Genomic DNA, 21,398 nt, shown 5'->3' with positions numbered 1-21,398 from the left:
AACTCTTCAGTGCCACCCTCGAGAACATCATGCGAGGACTGGAGTGGAAAGGAATGGGAGTGAAGAACCACCATCTCCGAATGCATCAGTTATGTGTATCTAGGTCGAGAAGGCAACATGACAAATGACCTGGCACCTGAGTTGTGCAGGAGGTGGAGAGTGGCATGCCTTCAAGAGCGTCGAAGAAATAGCTAAGAGGACAAAGAACCTCTGGCTCTGGGCACATCTCTTCGATTCCACTGTTCTTCCTGCATTACCATATGCCTCAGAGACCTGGGCCCTACAAAAACAGGATCATAACTCTATTCGGGTCTCCTAAAGAGGAATCGAAAGAGCTATGCTTGGAGTATCACATTTTACTTAAATGAGAGAAGGAATCCGGAGTTCCGACCTCCATCAACGGTCAAGAATAAGGGATGCTACCTCATTTGCCAAGGCTTTGAAACTCAGATGGGCTGGATAGGTAATGAGATTTGGAGATGACCGCTGGACTAGAGCTGTTACCAACTGGATTCCACGGGATGTCAAAAGATTGAGTGTCTGCCCACCTATAAGATGGTCAGACTTCTTTGTCAAGATCCTGAATGATCGGTTTGAGGCTCTTCATGTTCCTAGAATGAGCAGACGCCATTGGTCTACACTAGCACGCGACTGGGACAAATGGAGACATTACTGGTGCCTGCTTGAGCAAATTGATGAATAATGGGAAGTCAAGTGATCAAGTGAAAATATCTTGGAAAATGATGTCACTGTCACTGTCCTCCCATTGTTCATTGATTTGCTCCAGTGGGCCCAATAATGTCTCCATTGTGACACTTGTTACTGTGTTTGGCATTCTGAATACGTCATGGGTAGCTTGCCAGTCTTTGCCATGCGGGTGAGATACTCACGGTAGCTTGCAGGCTCTCCAAGAGGGGTGGAGGATTCGAAACTAGATCAGCGAAGTCAGCCACATGCAAGGTAAACGCCCTACCAGAAAAAATATGTAAATATCTAAAATGAAGATAGATTATGAAGTCTTTTTTTTTCTTTGAGAGAGACCTTCTTTTATTTATTTATTTATTTATTTATTTTATTAGTGAATCACTGTGAGGTACACTTACAGGCTTACAAACTTTCGTGCTTGCATTTCGGTCATACAATGATTGAATACCCATCCCTCCACCAGTGTCCATTTCCCACCACCAATGGTCTCAGCATGCCTCTCACCACCCCTTCCTCGTCCTCTCCACCCTATCCCACCTCTGTGGTAGAGCATTTCCTCTTGCTCGCTGTCTCTTTTTGGATGTTGTGGTTTCTAATAAAAGTATTAAGTTGCCACCATGTTTGGTCTATAGTCTACTTTCACCCTGCATCTCCCATCATAAGTGGGTACTCCTGGCACCCTTTACTTGGTGGTCCCTTCTCTATCTGAGCTGCCATTTCCCCCAGCATGTGAGGCCACCTTCTAAGCTGTGGAATGATCCTTCTAGTACTTATCTCTACTATTCTTGGGTGTTAGTCTTCCATTCTGTAACTTTGTATTCCACAAATGAGTGCAATCTTACTATGTCTCTCTTTTTCTGACTCATTTCACTTAGCATGATACTTTCCATGTAGAACCACCTGTATGCAAATTTCATGACTTCATCTTTTCTAATATGTGCATAGTATTCCTTTGTGTAAATGTACCAAAGTTTCTTTAACCAGTCATCTTAAATCTAATTCAGAGGGGTTGAACTTGCAAAAACTGTTGACTATATATTTCTAACATGGTAAGATTATTCTGCTTATGATTAGGATTAATCTGGTTGTGAGTATTTGATTCTGTGAAGTATGGGAAACTTTAGAATAGCTGTGCAGCAGAAGATATTTGGGAGATTATTTCTAGAATCTCAGCATCCAAAAAATGCTTTTTTCATCTAGGATTAATTATAAGCATTTAAATAAGTAGATGACAAGAATTTTTTTTTAAATTACAAATCACTGCAATGGTATGTAAATAAATCTAAATATAGCATCTAAGAGAAGTATCAGAAAATTCAAGGATTAATACTAACTTTATAGAGAGCTGAAGATTGACATTATAAAAAATATGCTTTTAACTGAGTTCAGACTTGGTCTTTTTGAGATGATAGTTTTTCTGAGAGAAAATCTAGATTCAGGTTTGTAGATGTAAATTTTGAATTGATAAGCTGTGAATGAGGAATAATCACAGCAGCAAGGTCCAATCAGTAATTGGAGATGTATGAATTTATTTCTCAGGCAGGAAAAAATGATTTTGTTCAGTTGTTGCTGAAGATGCATGGTGAGCATATTTTAATTTCCCCAGTGTTCCTCATTTTGGGAGAGTTCTTCTGTTAGAACTTAGAAGTTAGTCCTTTGAAACTTTTAGTTTTGTGTTAGTTGTAACGTCTCCATTGGAGATTTTGTTGTTACTGTGTTTGGTATATCGAATACATCATGGGTGACTTGCCAGGCTCTGCCGTGTGGGCGAGATACTCTCGGTAGCTTGCCGAGCTCTCTGAAAGGGGCGGAGGAATGGAACTCGGGTAGGCCATGTTGGCTGCGTGTAAGGCAAACGCCCTACTGCTGAGCTATTTTCTGCTTATTTGTTATACTTTTATTTTTTCCTTTTACTGATTTATAATTTATTCACAATATTATTATATTTTAGGGGGTTTATATTATTGTATTCTAGGGGCTTTATATACCTATACCTCTAAATGTGTGTAATTAGTCACTACTCCCACCATTCAATTCCACCATCATTCCATCATAAAAATGCTTCTTTTCTCTCACCCCATTCTTTCCTTCTTCTCTGATAAAGACTTATCATCTTTATGATGATGATAATATGATATGATAATGATTTATCATCTATAAAGATGATAAATACATTTGAATATAGAACCAACAAGGTCTAACACTGAAGCAAAGTTATTCTTATTGAAGGGGTGAAAGGAAGCTTCTTAATGGCCATCCTATGCAACATTCTCTCTACACTTGCTCTTACAAGATGTCTTCTGAGGACTATAGAACCTAAAGTTTCCCAGATCACAGTGGGATAATTGAACGAAGTTCCATGCCCTATAAGAGATCAATGTGCAGGAAAATCAAGCCTCTTTCAGTCATTGGAGTGAATCTGCAATATTTAAATTATTTCCAGGAAATTCCAACACTTTCTACATGAGTGCCATCCATGTTTTCCAACAAGGACCAGATATTTGTGTACTGAGTTCTAAAAAACTGTGTATGTGTTTGTATGTATGTGCATGTATATGACATGGGTGTATTAGAGAGCACAAACTGCCTTTCAGCTCACAGGAAGTGTTTTTGAGCACTTGTAACCAATTTGTTCCAAGCACCATCTCATCCCTACCAAGATGCCCTGTGTCATCTAAGACAGTAATAGTAACTTCAGCCTCATTGATAAGGATTGCTTTTTGAGGATGAAGTATGTCCTTATTAAATGACTATCAAAAACAATTTTGAGAAACAGGGTAACTCTCAGACAGATGTTTCCACAAAGGGTGGTAGAGCTGAAACAGCAGTATGGGATAGAGAAAGTACACCCAACGAGAAGCTGTAGGACTTGGATTCATTCCCAGCTCTGACTTTGCCATAATAAACATATAAATAATTAACCTGCATGTGGTATATGGAGAACTACACATATGGAATTGAACATGAAGATAAATGATCGCCCAGCTCACCTTGTCAACCAGAAGTTTTTAATTGATATAAAATCTTGTATATATTTTATAGAATAATGTGAGACTTAAGCTTGGTAATGGGTCTAAGTACAACCTATTTTTCATGTGATAAAAGCTCTTCTCTTGATATGTGAGACAGAAATGGTGTAAGTAACTACCCCTAAGAAAATCTTATTGGTTTAACTAAAGAGCCATAATAAACATTTTCAGTTCAGTGCTTGAACCAGCAATAAAAAGCCAATGCATGTGCTTTTGACATAATTTCAATACTATCTTATACACTTACTGTGTTGAAACATTTGGGTTCTGTGTTATGGAAAAAAACAGCAAGAAATGAAAATTGATATGATTCTTTTATTAAAGTATCATGAATAAAAATAAACTAAGTTCTAAAAAAATGGGGATTCTGAAAAAATGTGAGTATCTCCTTAAATCTCAAGTATTGAACTGTTCAGATTCAAGAGAAATAGAGAGCAGGGATAGTAGAGGATGGAGAAACAGACGACCTATTTTTTTATCTTGTTGATTTTGTTGTCAATATGGCCCATGTGTCTCTCCTTTTGAAATTGCAATTTTCCAGAGGAGAGAATCTGACTGTTCTAGTTGAATCAGCTTATCACTTCAGGATAAAACTACTGGGACAGAGATGTACAGATATATAGACCTTACTTGGGTTTAATACCTGGAGTATCTAACTCTTTAGGGTTCATAAACTGGTCAGTCTCTCTGAAAAGGAATCTACTTTAGTAAATTATAGCACCTACCTTGAAAGGGCTAGCCATTCTTCTGGGTGATAAGCACATAAAAGTACTGTGAAAACAGTCAGGCATTTACATTATGCAATAGAAACATTAAAAAGATAGACAACGTCAACTCAGAAAGTATGAAAAGCAACATTTGGAAAAAGAATCAAGATTTTTCATTTACAACTTGTCCTTCCAAATTGTTCCATTCATTTGAACACCTAAAATTTAGGCAAAATGTGCTCCCAACTGTTCTTCAGTTTTCATTTAGAAAAGAACATAGAAAATTACTCTACATGAGTTACATTTGAAAAAGTTGGCATAATAAAACTATACCAATTTGCAAAAGCTACATTTACAAAACTATTTTGAATAGTAAACTTCTTATCTATCCCTCTAGAGCAATACAAGAGAAAACTAAAGACAAAAGCAGGGTTTATGAGTGAGACTATAAAGGAATAGGAAGAATTATTCTCTTTAGCAGAAAATAGAGTTATGCTACAGATACAGAGATAGTGGAATTTGTAGCAGATTTGAGGCACACTCTGAAAATCACTCTGGTAAACAGGGAGAGCCTGAAACCAACTGGTATGTAGATATGGCCTCAGACTCTGGATTAAGGAAAAAAGATAATGTGTTAGAGTATAAGAGACATGATACTCCTGAGATTGAAGAGCTATAATTTTCAGGAAATGGCTATATTAGTATAATTCCCAGTGTGTGCATAGTATATATCCTTCTGTACTCATAGAGAATGCAAGAGTTTTAAAGGAATGAGGATCATTAGAATACTCTTTTTATCATGCAGGAGTAATACCCATCCAAACGGGAAACTTTCTTTTATTATTTTATTTTAATAAGATTGTTCACATTAATGACTACATTAAATATTTTATCATCAATTCCACCACCATTACACCTTCCCACTACCATTATTTCAAATTTTCCCACCACAATTCAAGCCTTCCTGCCAGGGGCAGATGCTAGATAATTTATTTTCTGTTGTTTATTATGAATATCATGAGAGGTCTTCTATGGCCACACATTACTGGAATTCTAAAATTGTTAAATGGTTGGGGTTCAGAGACATCTCTGTAGGAAGCTAATCCATTTTGAGATTCATTTAGGTGTTTCTGGATCAAGGCTGTCGATGCGCTGAAATGGCTCTGAGAGGCAGATCATGGTGATGTGACAGCCAGGATCCCAGGTGGGTGGGGAGACCGGAAGGGCTGGCTGCCACCATGTGTCCTGGAGTTTAGTCCTTGAACCCAGCTACCTGAATTTTGCTTCTGGAAGCTCGTGGCCATCGGGGTTTCTTCTGGAGCTGTCTGAGAGGACACCCGCTCCATCTGAGGTTCCCCAGTGGAATTTACTTGGCACGGGGTCCAGAGAGATCTCTGGCAAGCTGCTGTCTTCCAGGATTCACTGCTGTTTCTCTGGATCAAGGCCGTTGATCATTAGAAAATTTTACTTACTACGGTATTTCTGCATTCTCTTATACTGAATTCAATATACGTTTTGTTAAGTCTGCCTCCTTTATAAGTCTTCCATTATGTTTTCAGTGATAATGGAATAGATTCCTATCCTTTAGCCAATTTTAATAATTCTATAACATAATTCTTTTAAATCATGTTTTAAGATTTAACTGAAATATTTTGTCTATGAAAAAATTTTAATTCACAGAAATATGTGTGTACTCATTTGGTTTCATTATATTGGATCTTTATATTTTTTAACTAATTTATCTTTACATCTGCAACGAACTTTAAGCTCCTTAAGGAATTGGAAGAGATTTCTATAAAGAGAAACATAAGCTTAGACTTGATCGAAGATTTCCTATCCACTGAACATGAAAACTTGGAAAAGTCCTTTGATTTCTCTGAGCATCTTTCTATTTTCCTATAAAATAGAGCAATAGTATTCGTCTCTCAAGGATGTTTGCAAAAAAAAAAGTTTATATAACTTTTCCTCCACACCTCTTGGAGAGCCCGGCAAGCTACCGAGAGTATATTGCCTCAGGGAAAACCCTGGCAAGCTATTTGTGACGTATTCTATATGCCAAACACAGTAACAACAAGTCTCACAATGGAGACGTTACTGGGCCTGCTCGAGAAAATCGGTGAACAACAGGAGGACAGTGACAATGACAGTATATAACTTAAAATCTATTGATATATAAATTAAACCATGAAGGCAATTTTGAAATCTTGAATTTTATCTTATTCACGTCTCTTTTGGTTGAAGAAGAGAGGAAACATAAACTAGCTTAGGGAATGTCTCAGAATTAAAGATATTAACAAAATTATGTAAAGGAGAAGGGTGCATATAAGTCTAGGACACAAATGATAACAGTAGTACAAATTCCATCAGTAATACCTGCACACTTCTCATTCCACGTTTTGTTCACACTCTAGAATAATTCTCTCCATATAACAGAAACATGGCTACTAATGTCAAACTTAACTCCATCTTAATATTTTTGAAGGAAAACCTAGCCTCAAGTACAAAGTACCCTGCAGGCCTTTGGAAAGAGTATATGCTTGCCTTGCATGTAGATTCAATTCCTGGCACCCCATGTTGTTTTCAGAATCTTGCCCGGACTGATTCCTGATCACAGACCCAAGAGTAATCAAAAGCACTACTGATATGGCCTTCTCAAAACAACCCCAAACATCACTTATGTCAAGTTCCCAGTGTTGATTACTAACACACTTAGAGAGTGAACAGTAGAACATAATGCTGTCTTCTTTTGATCAATGGAATGAGAGCACTTTCATTAGAAGGACAATGTAAATGAACTATTTCTGAGCAAATGAGATGAAAGATATACATCAGCATATTCAGCAGATGCAAAGAGTCTCTTACATAGAATCTATGTAAGCATGAGAGATCATACAGAATTAGTATTTGACTTAGGTTTTGTTCTTGTTTAGAGAAAAAATCTTAAAAAGTTAAATACTCTCTAAACTTTTATAACCCTTAACTTAATGGTATAAATGGTCTTCAGGCACACACACACAAAATACCAACTTCTTTTTTTTTTTTAGAGGAGATGCTAGTGAAGGAGTATGAAGTTTCAGTTATGTAAGATAGATAAATTCTGCAGATCTAATATACAATCATGAAACAGTAGTTAACAATATTGTAGTGTGTGCTTGAATTTACTGAGTGGGCGAATTTTAACTTCTCACCACAATTCAAATAAAATCTAACTGAACTTGGGAATTATTTTATTGCCTGAGTATGGCAATTTTTATGAAATACTAATATTTATAATATACTTATACATACAAATCAAACTGTATAACTTAAGGATACAAGTTTACTTGTTTATTATGGCTCAATTAAGTATAGGGGTGAAAGTGAGAAGAGCCCATTCAAAGGCTTAATTGTCCTAAAGTTCCTTATCTTTTCCATATCTCCACATGAACCATAATCCAAAGTGCCTTGGTTTTTTACTATCACCTGTCTGATAGAACTGCATAAAGAATGACTTTAATAATGTTTCTCTTCCAATATATATTCAATATAACCTTAGTTGTATTACCTGCTTTTTCTTATCCACATTTATGTTTTGTATAGATAATAGCAATTTCTTTTATTAATTGTACAATCAAAACAATTCTGATTAGGTGATTAAATCCCATGGGAATAATATACAGCTATATTATACATACACAGGTACGAGTTTGGACTCTACTTCTAGCATAACACTGCCATTGGTTAACTATATGTCTTCGGGTTACTCTTTCAACTCTCAAACAGTCTGAGTCCAAACTATGATAATGAATGATTTGAAAAGTTCTTCATATTCTGGCATTTAAAGATTCTACAGTCTCTTGGTTTATAGACTTCATGGGGAGATGTTATGCATGTCTTTATTAAAATATCTATTGTGTATTGGCTGTATTCCAAAAGATTTGAGGCTTTAGAAATACAGAGACAAATAAAAGGTGATATTTTTAAAAAGGATTTTTATGTTTCTTATTTTCCCCCTTAACAGCTGGTTTACCTCAAGGGCTTCTGAGAACACCTGGATGATAAGGTAAAAAAATCTCCCACTTTCACTAAGTCTAGTCCCTAGACTTTAGCCCCCTGGAGTTGAATAAGTGCTCTATTTCTTTTCATCTGTATTTTCTCCATCTGTTCTAATTACAGCCCCTTCTTGGGAGTAAGACAACTGCTACTGTCTGTTGCAATGTAAGGGTGAGAAAGGTTAATTAACACTGAAGACAGATCCCAATTGCCCTACATCACACCCCTGTCCATATGCATTAGACTGTGAGAGGGTGCCTTCCTTTCTGTGACCCTCTGCTCGTGACTTCCTGCCTGCTTCTTTCAGCCTCCTACATGGCTCTTTTCTGAATTACCTCCCAACCATTGCATCCAAAGGCACTCATCCATGCTGATATGACAAACCACACTATTCACAGGGAGGGGGCATATCAGGTTGTAGGGGACAGAGTCATGTTGTACTGTTTTTTCCAGCATTCTCAGATCAAACCAGCATTACCATGAGTTAAGGTTATTTATCTACCCAGTGGAGATCGTGATGCTATAATCATTTTGCAGATTGGAGGTAAGAGACTCAGAGATGTAGAATAATTTATCTCTGGTGACACAGTTGTCAAGTGCCAGAATTCAAAGTCAAATTCAGTGTCTTTTCCAGTTTTTCCTGCTGTTTGTCTGTTTAAAATTCCCCATAGTTCTCTCACTCAATGTCCATCCCTTTTTTCCTTTTCCCATTGTGTCTATTTTTCCACAAACTTCAATTATTAAATGTCATGTGTTTGGTTTCAAAGACCTTAGTTCTTTTTCCTTTGCTGCATCTTTCAAACTGTTACTCAAAAAATTGCCTCAGGCCAGGGATATAACTCAGCAGTGAAGTTCTTTCCTTGCCTATATTAGACACTGGAATTGATCCCTGTAATTTTTTTTCCATGTTAAAAATACTTTATATATCCAGAAGGGGTTTTATTGTGCTTCACCACTGGATTCATGGCAACTAGAATGTGCATGATTAACAATTATTCCTTGAAGGACTCAGTAAAAGCAAACTAGTATCTATTTTCATTAACATAAAATCATTTTTATTGATAACGTATTCTGCACTGTGAGGAAATATGAGAATCAGAGGAAAAGGCATGGCAAGTGGATTTTAAATCAGACTTAAGAAGATAGCACCAATTCAAAATTTAACATTCAAATATTCTGCTATTTAATTATCAAATAGATACTATAAGCTCTGTGTGAAGGAATGATTGTTGCCTCAGATGAAAACATAAACAAACTTTTTGGTTTGGTTGATTTTTTTGGCCACACCAGCAGGGCTCAGATTTTACTCCTGATTCTATGCTTAGATATTACTCCTATCAGTGTCATGGGACCATATTGGATACTGGGGATTGAAACCAGGTCAGCAGCATGCAAGGCAAGTTCTCTACCATTGGTACTATCTCTTTAACCTCCAAACTCAAATTTCTAATCCACAAACCTTGATTGAAGAGAGACTAGTGTGTGTAATATCATACTTTCAACAGATAAAATGCTCAAGAAGAATGTATTAGAGTTGGAAGGACAAAGTATGGGCACTTCATTGATTCAGTCAGAGAAAGAAGTGGTGTCAAATAAACCCTATGTGTGGGCCAGGGAGATAGTACAAATTTTGAAGGCACTTGCATAGTATGAAGTTGCAGCTGCAACACAGATTCAAATTCCTGCCACTTCCTATGGACCCCCCAAGCACTGCCAAGTGCACAGAGGTGAATTTGGGGCATTTGGCAGAAGTATTAGTCCTTCTTCCCACAGTAAGCACAGCTAAATCTTTGGCCAGAAAGGGCCTTGTGACCTATGGCATGTTTTGAGAATGCAAATGAGTCATTGTAAAATAGTGGGATCTGGTGAATGAGACCGAGGCAAAACAGTAAGACCTTGACTATTTTTATGCATGTCTAGGTTTTAGTACATATCAGATTTTGTCCCATTTTTCTTATTAAAGATTTTTAAAATTTCTAAATACATGTTGTTTTAAGGACTGGAGCGATAGCACAGTAGATAGGGCGTTTGCCTTGCATGTGGCCAACCCGGGTTCAATTCTTCTGTCCCTCTTGGAGAATCTGGCAAGCTACTGAGAGAATCCTGCCTGCATGGCAGAGCCTGGCAAACTCCCTGTGGCCTATTCGATATTCCAAAAACAGTAACAACAAGTCTCACAATGGAGACGTTACTGGTGCCTAATCAAGCAAATTGATGAACAATGGGAGGACAGTGACAGTGATACCATGCTTTCTCATTAAAGATTTATCTAAGATTTAGGATACTCTTTGATAGAGAATAGGAATTGGAAGGATACAGTTAGCTAAGAAGTATCACCACTCCTAGGAGCTGCCCCTGTCCACAGATATGAACCCAGAGAGTTCAGGGAGAGCAGAGAATTTTGCTGACCCAGGTCCATAAGAGAAAGCTCACAGCTATAGTGTAGTCCTAAAAGCAACAGGCTACTCTGAGCTCTGAGAATAAAGGGGCAGAACTAGATGCTCAGAGATAGATGCAGTAGTGAGCTGCAAAGGTCAGTATTGCCAGAAAAAGAGCTGTAATTAGGATAACACTATCACAGAGCATGTGAGGATGAATAAGCATGAAGTACTCCAACTAAGGTTAGACTCCAGCCCTAACATAGGTCCCCTCCTTTGGCAATTTTAACTCCAGGATCCAGAAATTCCCTGCGCAGGACCAAGCGAACCAATAGCAGTAAGGAGAAGACTACACCTACAAACCAGGACACAAACCCGATATGCAGAGGGAGGAGCTAGAGTGTGGTCTCTGAGCACAGTTTGAGGTTTGGTCCTAGCAGGAAACAAAAATACCGCATGAGGAAGTCAGAAGTGCAAAATGATTCACAGTGCAAAATGATTACAAGTAAAGAAACATGCCCAGAAATGAAAGCAATTATGTACATGCTTTAGTGTTGCTGAGATGGTGAAGTTTGAGGAGAATGATCCTGAGAGATGGGGTGAGGGGAGATCACTCAGGATTTGTTTCTTACCATACAGTCCTAGAAGAAGCCATCAGCATCAGTATCACCTTGGAGGATAAGTATGGAATTTCTGACAGCGCTCCATCTAAGAATCAGGTTTCATACTAGTACTAGTAATAGGACAGTACTAGGGCTAGAACTAGTTCTACCACAGCCCTGACACTGAATCTCTTTTATGCTTTTTACCCAGTGGAGGTAATTTGCTCAACTCACCTGAGAATTGTACCTGTAGTCCAACACATTAAGTTAGAAGTCACTCCTAGTTGCTCCTCCTGACCACAGACATGAACCCAGAGAGTTCAGGCAGGGCAGAGGAGTTCTCTGACCCAGATCCATGAGAGAAAGCTCAGAGCTATGAGGGAACCTTAAAAGCAATGGACTACTCTGACCCCTGAGAGGAGAGGAGCAGAACTGCAGCCCAGAGATAGTTAACAGGAGATTGAAGGGGGCATTAGCAAGTAAGGCACTTGCTTTGCATGGGACTTATTTGGATTTAGCACCCCCTATGCACAACCTCCATCTCCCAAGCCCAGCAAGAGTAATCCCTGAGCACAGAGTCATGAATAAGATCTGAGCACTGCTCTAAGAGGTTTATAAACTCTCCTTAAGTCTAGAGACTGTCTTAAGAACCACATTTATTTATTTCTATGTATGAATTGGATAGGGAGGGAGTCTATTTATAAAATATCTCCTTAGTACTGTGAGCCACATAAGAAGCTAGAGAAGTCAGAAAGAAGATGTCATGGTGATCCTTTTAACTAATATGTTGGCTCAGAAAGAAAAAGAGAGTTGGTTTTGAGCTGTGTTTGACTAAGTTTAGCCAACTCTTGAATGTGAGAGTAAGGATGAACATAAAAACACCTGGATTGTGGTTATGGTAACTGAGGTGGTTAACAATCATTACAGTAAAGAGAGGAAACAAAAGAAACAAAAATACCTGTATGGGGACAAAATGATAAGACATACCCAGAGATGTTGAATATAATAGGTTTATTGTAATATGTTTTGGTGTTCGGATCACAAACGGAATAGAAAATACAGACATGAACTTTCATATCCAAAAATAATATTCTCTTGGAAGACAGCAGTTTTTAGAGTGAATACAGTATAAAATAGGGCAGATAGTACAGATGCTAATCTTACGTGCAGCCTGCCTTGTTCAAATACAGGCACTGCTTATGATCTCCTAAGTAAAACCGGGAGTGATTGCTGAGCACAAAGTCAGGAGCAAGCTCTGAACACCACTGGGTGTGACCCAAACTGCCCCATGAAAATTTTAAAAAGATATAAGAAGTGCTTAAGATTGCTCTCTCTCTCTCTCTCTCTCCCTCTCTCTCTCTCTCTCTCTCTCTCTCTCTCTCTCTCTCTCTCTCTCTCTCTCTCTCTCATAATTCTGCTCTCAGATGGCTTTCATGGCTTGCCCACAGCTTTTGTGCTCAGGAATCAGGGCCAGCAGTAATTCCTTCTGCTCTCCCCAGGTTCTCTGAGCTCAGCTCTTAGCAATGGCAGCACCCTTAGCTAACTATTAACTCTCAGTGTCTATTCTCCCAAGTCTCCCACACACCCCTCAATTTTGAACACTCTCTTTTATAGGGAAACTAGGTACAATCAGCTTTGTGTGTAAACCTGACATTACATATAGTATTTAAGGTCTCACAGTTTTACCTAGGTACTATTCCCAAGATTTAACTCTTTTGCCCAAACCAAGGAGTCAGTTCTTTTCCCAAATAAGACAACATGCTATCAAATATGTAGTCTCTTAAGACAAAGGGCTAACAGTGCTTAAAGTGGGAGTAAAGCTAATAATTTTTCCAAAAGCCTAACACATGCACTGAAAAATGTTTTTTTTAATATTATGAGATTAGTTTCCAAAGTGTGTATATGTGAGGAGAAAGCTTCTAACACACCTGTATCTCTGGGGTTTCCTATAATTCAGGCCCATTCTGACACTACCTAGAAATGCCATCAGATTATGCAACTTAAAAGTTTAGTCCTAACCAGACATAGAATGACTGCATACATTCTATGTGAAATCAAAGTAGCATAATATGAGACTAACACCTAAGAATAGTAGAGATAATGGTCAGGAGGTCACACCATGATTTGGAAGCCGGCCCCATGTGCTGGGGGAAAGGGTAGTTGGGATGGAGAAGGAATAACTAAGTCAATGATGACTGGAGGGACCGCCCGAGATGGGAGAGTGTGCTGAAAGTAGACCAAGGACCAAATGTGATGGCTTCTTGTATCTGTATTGCAAATCATAATACCCAATAGTAGAGAGAGAGTAACAAGGATTGTTCCTGCCACAGAGGCAGGGTGTGGGATGGGGTGGGGGGTGGCAGGTGGGACACTGGGAACAATGTTGTGGAAAATGTGCACTGGTGGAGGGATGGGTGCTTGAGCATTGTATGACTGAAACATAATCATGCAAGTTTGTAACTGTATCTCACGGTGCTCAAATAAAACTTATTTTATTTTTTAAATTTTTATTAGTGAAGCACTTTGAGGTACAGTTGTAGACTTACAAATTTTTGTGCTTGGGTTTCAATTATACAATAATCGAGTACCTATCCCTCCACCAGTGCCCATTCTGCACCATCAATGATCCTAGTATCCATCCCACCCCCTCGTACCCCCCATCTTACCCTGCCTCTGTGGCAGGGCATTCCTTTTTGTTCTCTCTCTCCTTTTGGTTGCTGTGGTTTGAAAAAGAGGCATTGAGTGGCAATCATGTTCAGTCTATAGTTTCTTTCAGCATGCATCTCCCATCCTGGGAGGACCCTCCCAACACCTTTTGTTTGGTGCTCCTTTCTCTATCTGAGCTGCCTTTTCCCCTAGCATGTGCAGCTGGCCTCCAAGGTGGAGTGAACCACCTGGTACTTATCTCTGCTATTCTTGTGTGTTAGTCTCCTATTTTGTTACTGTATGTTCCCCAGATGAATGCAATCTTTCTATATCTGTCCCTCTCTTTCTGACTCATTTCGATTAGCATGACACTTTCCATGTAGCACCACTTGTATGTAAATTTCATGACTTCATCTTTTCTAACAGCTGCATAGTACTTCATTGTGTAGATGAACCAAAGTTTCTTTAACCAGTCATCTGTTCTTGGGCACTCAGGTTTTTGCCACATTCTTGCTATTGTAAATAGTGCTGCAATGAAAAAAAAAAAGGGCAGATGTCATTTCGACTATACTTTTTGCCTCTCTGGGATATATTCCCAGGAGTGGTATTGCTGGATCAAATGGGAGCTCAATTTCTAATTTTTGGAGAATCGTCCATACTGTTTTCCAAAGGGGCTGAACCAGTCGGCATTCCCACCAGCAGTGAAGGCAGTTCCCTTTCTCCACACATCCACGCCAACACCAGTTGCTTTTGTTGTTTTGGACGTGGACCAGTCTCTTTGTTGTGAAATGATATTTCATTGTTGTTTTGATCTGCATCTCCCTGATGACTAATGATGTAGAGCATTTTCTCATGTGTCTTTTTGCCATTTGGATTTCATCTTTGAGAAAGTTTCTGTTCATTTCATAGCCCCGTTTTTTGATGGATTTGGATGTTTTCTTCTTGCAGAGTTCTACCAGTACTTTGATATCCTTGATATCAACCCCTTGTCGGATGGGCATTGATTGAATATCCTTTCCTATACTGTAGACTGTCTTTGTATTTTGTTCACTGTTATAGCCTGCCACTTTACTATACAAGACTATTGTTTCTAGGAGTTTCTTGGTAGATTTTTTTAGGGTTCGCTAAGTATAGTATCATATAATCTGCAAATAGTGAGAGCTTGATTTCTTCCTTTCCTACCTGGATGCACTTCATATCTTTTTTCTTGCCTAACCACTACTGAGATTACTTCCAGTACTATATTGAACAGCAGTGGAGAGAGTGGGAATCTTTATCTCATTTCTGATCTTAGAGGGAAGGCTCTCAGTTTTTTCCCATTGAGGATGATGCTTGTTGTAGGCTTGTGGTAGATGGCACTTGTGGGAGATGTGGTAGATGGTAGATGGTAGATCTATATCGAGCAAAGTCCCCTCTATACCCATTTTGGCGAGAGTTTTCATCATAACCGTGTGCTGGATCTTGTCAAATGCTTTCTCTGCATCTATTGATATGATCATATGATTTTTATCTTTTCTTTTGTTAATATGATGGATTATGCTGATTGATTTCTGAATGTTAAACCATCCTTGTATCCTTGGGATGGATCCCACTTGGTATGATCTTTTTGATTAGTTGTTGAATTCTATTTGCTAGTATTTTATTGAGAATCTTTGCATCCATGTTCATCAGGGATAACAGCCTGCTGTTTTCTTTTCTTGTGGTCTTTGTTTCCTTTTGGTATTAGAGAGATATGGGCTTCATAGAAACTGTTTGGGAGAGTTTCTGTTTCTTAAATTTCCTGGAAAAGCTTGAGGAGAACTGGCAGTAGGTCCTCTTTTAATGTTTGGAAAAATTCACTAGTGAATCCATCTGGACCTGGGCTTTTGTTTTTGGGAAGACTTTTGATTGCAGTTTCAATTTCTTTAATGTTAATAGGTCTATTCAGGTACTCTAGATATTCTTGATTCAGCCTTGGGAGATTAGAGGAATCCAGGAATTTATTCATTTTTCCAGGCTCTTTAGTTTCATGACATACAGACTTTCAAAGTAGTCTTTAATGAACTTTTGTATGTCTTTGGTTTCTGTTTCCTTCTCACTTCTGATTTGGTTAATTATATTCTCTCTTTCTCTCTCTTTCTTTGTGAGTCTTGCTAGAGGTTTATTTATCTTTTTTTATTTTCTCTAAGAACCAGCTCTTGGTTTTATTGATCTTTCGGATTGTTTCTTTGTTTTCCATGTCTTTGATTTCTGCTATAAGTTTTATTATCTCTTTCCTTCTGCCTGGTTTGGGCTCCTTTTGTTGGTCCTTTTCTAAGCTCTTAGCTGGGAAGTCAAGTTGTGTAGGTGGCCCCTTTCTTCCTTCCTGAGAAATGCTTGCAGAGCTATAAATTTTCCCTTAACATGACTTTAGCTGCATCCCATAGGTTCTGGTAGCTCGTGTCTTCATTCTCATTTGTTTCCGGGTTTGCTTTGATTTCATCCTTGGCTTCCTTCCTGACCCACTCATTGTTCAACATTGAGTTGTTTAATTTCCAGGTGTTTGATTTGGTTCTCCGTTCTGTGTGTGATTCACTTCTATTCTCAGTGCATCATGGTCTGAAAAGATTGTTGATACTATTTCTATCTTCCTGATTCTGTTGAGGTATGTTTTGTGTCCTAGCACCTGGTCCATTTTGGAAAATGTTCCATGTGCACTTGAAAAGAATATGTTATCTTTCTTTTTGGGGTGTAAAGCCTTGTATAGGTCTACAAGCCCTTTCTCTTCTATTTCTTCCTTCAAAGCCAATGTTTCCTTGCTAAGTTTTGTTCTTGTTGATCTCTTCAGAGGTGATAAGGCAATGTTGATGTCTCTGGCTACTATTGTGTTGCTAGCAATGTCCTCCTTAAAATCTGTTAGCAGTTGTTTTAAATATTTAGTTGTTGCCTCATTAGATTGTATATATTTAAGAGTGATTTTTTTCTGTTATACGTATTCCTTGATGAATAGAAAATGACCTTTGCTGTCCCTCCTAATATTTTTCAACCTAAAATTTATGTTGGAAACTAGTATAGTCACCCCAGGTTTTTGGAGGGAGATGTTTGCTTTCAGGATTTTTTTCTATCCTTTCACTTTGAGTCTCTGTTTGCTCTTACCGTTCAGATGAGTTTCTTGTAGGCAGCAGAATGTTAGCTTCTGTCTCTGAATCCATTTTGCCACTCTGTGTCTCTTAATTGGTGAATTTAGACCATTGATGTTGAGATAGATTATTGTTATGGGGTTTTGTGTCATCTCTTTAAGGGTTTGTTGTTCTTGCAGGGTTTGTCTTGTCTTACAGTAGCTCCTTTAACCCTTCTTTTAGGTTTGGTTTTGAGTCTATGAAGTTGCTGAGCTGCTGTTTATTTAGAAAATAGTGTACCATTCCTTCAAGTTTGAGTGAGAGTTTAGCTGGATAGAGTATTCTTGCCGAAGCATTCATTTCAGTGAACACTATATCCCACCATTGCCATCAGGCTTGGAGGGTTTCCTCTGATAGGTCTGCTGTGAATCCAAGGGGTACTCCTTTGTATGTAATTTTCTTCTTTGACCTTGCTGCTTGCAGCATTTTGTCTCTATTGGTGGCATCCATCATTCTAACTATGATATGTCTTGGAGTGTTTTTGTTAGGGTCTCTTTCAGCTGGCACCCTTTGGTCTCCTTGTATTTGAATGGCTGCATTGTCCAGCTCTGGGAACTTTTCAGCAATGATTTGTTTGACTGTGACTTTTTCATTGGGATTGTTTCCCTGACCTTCTGGTACTCCAATGATTCTAATGTTGTTCCTCTTGGAATCATCTCCTAGGACTCTGATTTGCTCTAGAGCTATTTTGAGGTCTCTTGCCATTGTTTGTTTTTGCCTGTTGGCTTGGTGCAGCTGATCTTCCAGCTCAGATTCTGTCTTCAGCTGTGGCCATTCTGCTGTGGAGGGCACAGACTAAGTTTTTTATTTCATCTACGAAATCTTTTATTTGTGACATTTCTGTGTGTAGCTTTCCAATTTCTTCTCTTATTTCTTCTTGTACTTTCTCAATTGTTTCTCTCATGTTGCTGGATATCTCTCTGACTGTTTCATTGAGTTCGTTGCACATCTTCATTACTTCATATCTGAATTCTTTCTCAGAGAGGTCTTTTAGGTGAGTAGCACCTACTGAGGCTTCTGGACTCTTTTCATTGTCCTACCCATGTGGTCCCCATTTCATTGTTTCTTCATGTTGGTGTGTAGGTATGGGGACTGAGATATTCCAGTAGATTTCTTGGTATGACTAAAGTACCAACGGCCAGGTGAGCCCGCCTAAATTAGGCCACGCCACTTCTACAGAAGCCTAGCCCAATTCTGAAGAGGTCACGCCCTCACAGGTACCTTCTTGGGGTGTACCAGCTGGGAGGAGAAGAAGACCAGAAGAGAGTTGTTGACAAACAGGAAGAGACTCAGGGCGACCCAGAGTTCTAGAGGACCCCCGGGGCGCTAGCGCGAAGAAAGCCAATTCCGGGGTTGGAGTACTGGCATCCTAACTGACCTGGGAGGTGAAGAATACCGGCTCAAAGTTGGCGATGAACAGGAAAAGGCTCAGGGTCGGTGGGCGACCCAGAATCCTAGAGGATGCCCAGGGTGCTTGTGTGAAGAAAGCCAATTCTCGGGTTTGAGTACTGGGGGCTTAACTGAGCTGGGAGAGAAGAAGCAATAAAAATTATTTTTTAAAAAATGTTTAATCCTACAAAGCTGCTCCTGATTTCACTTCAGACACCATTTGTAAGTTCTGATTGTACTTCTTACTGACTAGAAGTCAGTTTTCACATTGGCCCTCAAAACAAAAGGCTTACACTGTAGGCCTGTCAACAAAATTGGTTTATTTAGAAACAACATGAAATAGTCACTTTAGAAAGTACCAGTTTGTGACAAAATACATCACTTCCCCAGATTATAAACTGGCAGCCGCTTCTGTGTCATCTAAGTGGTATTACTCAGCAAAATAAAATCTTTTTCTGCTGAGATGCAGAAAAGACCTTATTCTCAATCCTGTTGGAGATGCAAACCCATTGAAACCTATTGTTCCTTGATTGTGCTTGCTTGGGAACTCACTTCTAGCCTGCTGTACTTAAACAGGGGTCTTTTTATATTACTTTTAGCACACTAACCCTCTTGTTGAGTTCAGTGGATTTGCCAGAGTGAAACACAGTGCTCTAAAAAGATTTTGCTTACGAGCACCTATTTTATTTTAAAAGGAACAATTAGGTGAAAGAACTACATAAGGCAAGGGAGACGGAAAGGGCTGGGGAGAAAGTTCATGACGTTTTCAGGTATCACATTTGCCCAATACTTTCCATTCATCACTACCACAAAGCACTATAAACCACAAATTTTGGGCTTTTTAAAAATAGTCTTCATAATTCAGTCATGATCAGATCATTGCCCCTTGGATATTGCCTTGCATTTTCCTATAGGCTGTAGTACACAGGCATACAAAAATTGAAAGCTATTGGTCTATCTCAGTGGTAATTAGCTGACTTAGCATAACGGTTTGTGGACTGGCATAAATATGAAGGTGCCAAAGGGTTGAAAACTACTGGTATACATTCCAGTGGCTAGTAAAATCTTCCTGGGAGAAGTTTTCATTATTTCACCAACTGTTATGGGTCTTATAGTAAAATGCTTTTGTGTAAATATTTATAGCTTAATATTTTAGCAATTATTCGTTTTGAAAAATGTTTGAGAGTCCTGAATAATTATTAGGAAAATAAAAATATATTATTCTTGTCTATTTTGACATGAAGGAACTGGCAGAGGAACCCAGGTGTGCAGGACCCGTGCATAGATCTCCAAGCCTGCTCGGATCGAAACTGGGCCTTCTCCATCCAGATCCCCTATCTTCCAGTATGTAGGCGTTACACTCACCAACTGCCCCCAGCGATATTTTATCCCATCAACCACAAAGACCCAGAGACTATAAAATCCAGGCTGTATTTGTGGCCATGAAACATCTTATCTAGTTCTTACTCTGGAAAACCTGGCAGGCTACCAAAAGTATCCTGCCCACATGGCAGAGTCTGGCAAGCTCCCCATGGCGTAATCAATATGCCAAAACATAGTAACAATGATGGGTCTCATTCTCCTGACCCTGAAAGAGCCTCCAGTGTGGCACTTTCTAATATCTCAGGGTTAGGACGAAGGAGATGTTACTGGTGTCTGCACAAAGAAATCGATGTACAACAGGATGACAGTGATACACTGATACAGTGATTTTGACATTATCGAAGATTTTACAATGGTCTCAGTATGAAGCTAAGAAGTTGTTGCTTTTAAATCATAAATGAGGACATCTTGACATAACACCCCATCATGTAACTTGAAATCAGGCTAATTATAATGGTATAAACCTATACTTTGAGGCACAGGTATAGTTAATAATTCTATCTCTGTGATTTACATATTGAAGGAATATGCAATAACTAATTTATAACATGAACCATATTTAAACATAGTAAATAATTTTTTCAGATTATTGAGTTTCACTCTGGTAAATCCACTGAACTATACTAACCTTACTAAAATTTTCAACCTTGAGCTAAAAATCAACTAAAATAACGTTCTGAATTTTTACCAGCAGTTTCCATGTAACAGAAAATTTAGAGCAACGTTTTTATTTAGTTTATTACCTAAGCTTCTAAGAAGTATAATAATAAACTATTAACAAGCATAAAGACATATTCTTTGTTATAGTATAACACATATTAGTGAGATAATTAAGTCTCCTAAAGGAAGGGAAGATGAAAAATTTTACTCCTTTCTCTTTTTTTTAAGATAGTAGAAAATAAGGTTTGTGGAGGATGATCTTTGCTTGGGTTAAAACAGTAATTAATAGCAATAGTGTAAGTATAAATAATTTATTAAGAGCTGATTATATGCCAGAAGTGGAGCCAAAGTATTTTACAATCATTATTTCACTTAATCCTCGCAATGAGGTAAGTATTATTATCCTCATTTTACAGATAATAACTTAAACCTTGAGCAAGTCAAGAAAGTTGTACAAAATTACAGAGAATTAAAGGAACAGGGGAATGAAACTCTTAGAATTGATTCAGTACTCTTCTGCTTAATATCAATTACAGCAGGGGATATAATTGGAGGGACTAAAAAATCTAAACATCACCGTCATCCTTTTTTAATAAATATACACAAATACACTGGTGGAGGGATGGGTGTTTAATCATTGTATGAGTGAAACTCAAACATGAAAGGTTTGTAACTGTAAAAATATATAAATATACACAAGATAAAAATAGAAATAAATTTATTCAAAAGA

This window comes from Sorex fumeus, unplaced genomic scaffold (genome assembly GCF_029834395.1).
Source record: "Sorex fumeus unplaced genomic scaffold, SorFum_2.1 ptg000129l, whole genome shotgun sequence".
Taxonomy (NCBI): Eukaryota; Metazoa; Chordata; class Mammalia; order Eulipotyphla; family Soricidae; genus Sorex; species Sorex fumeus.
Note: the sequence above shows the minus strand (reverse complement) of the source record.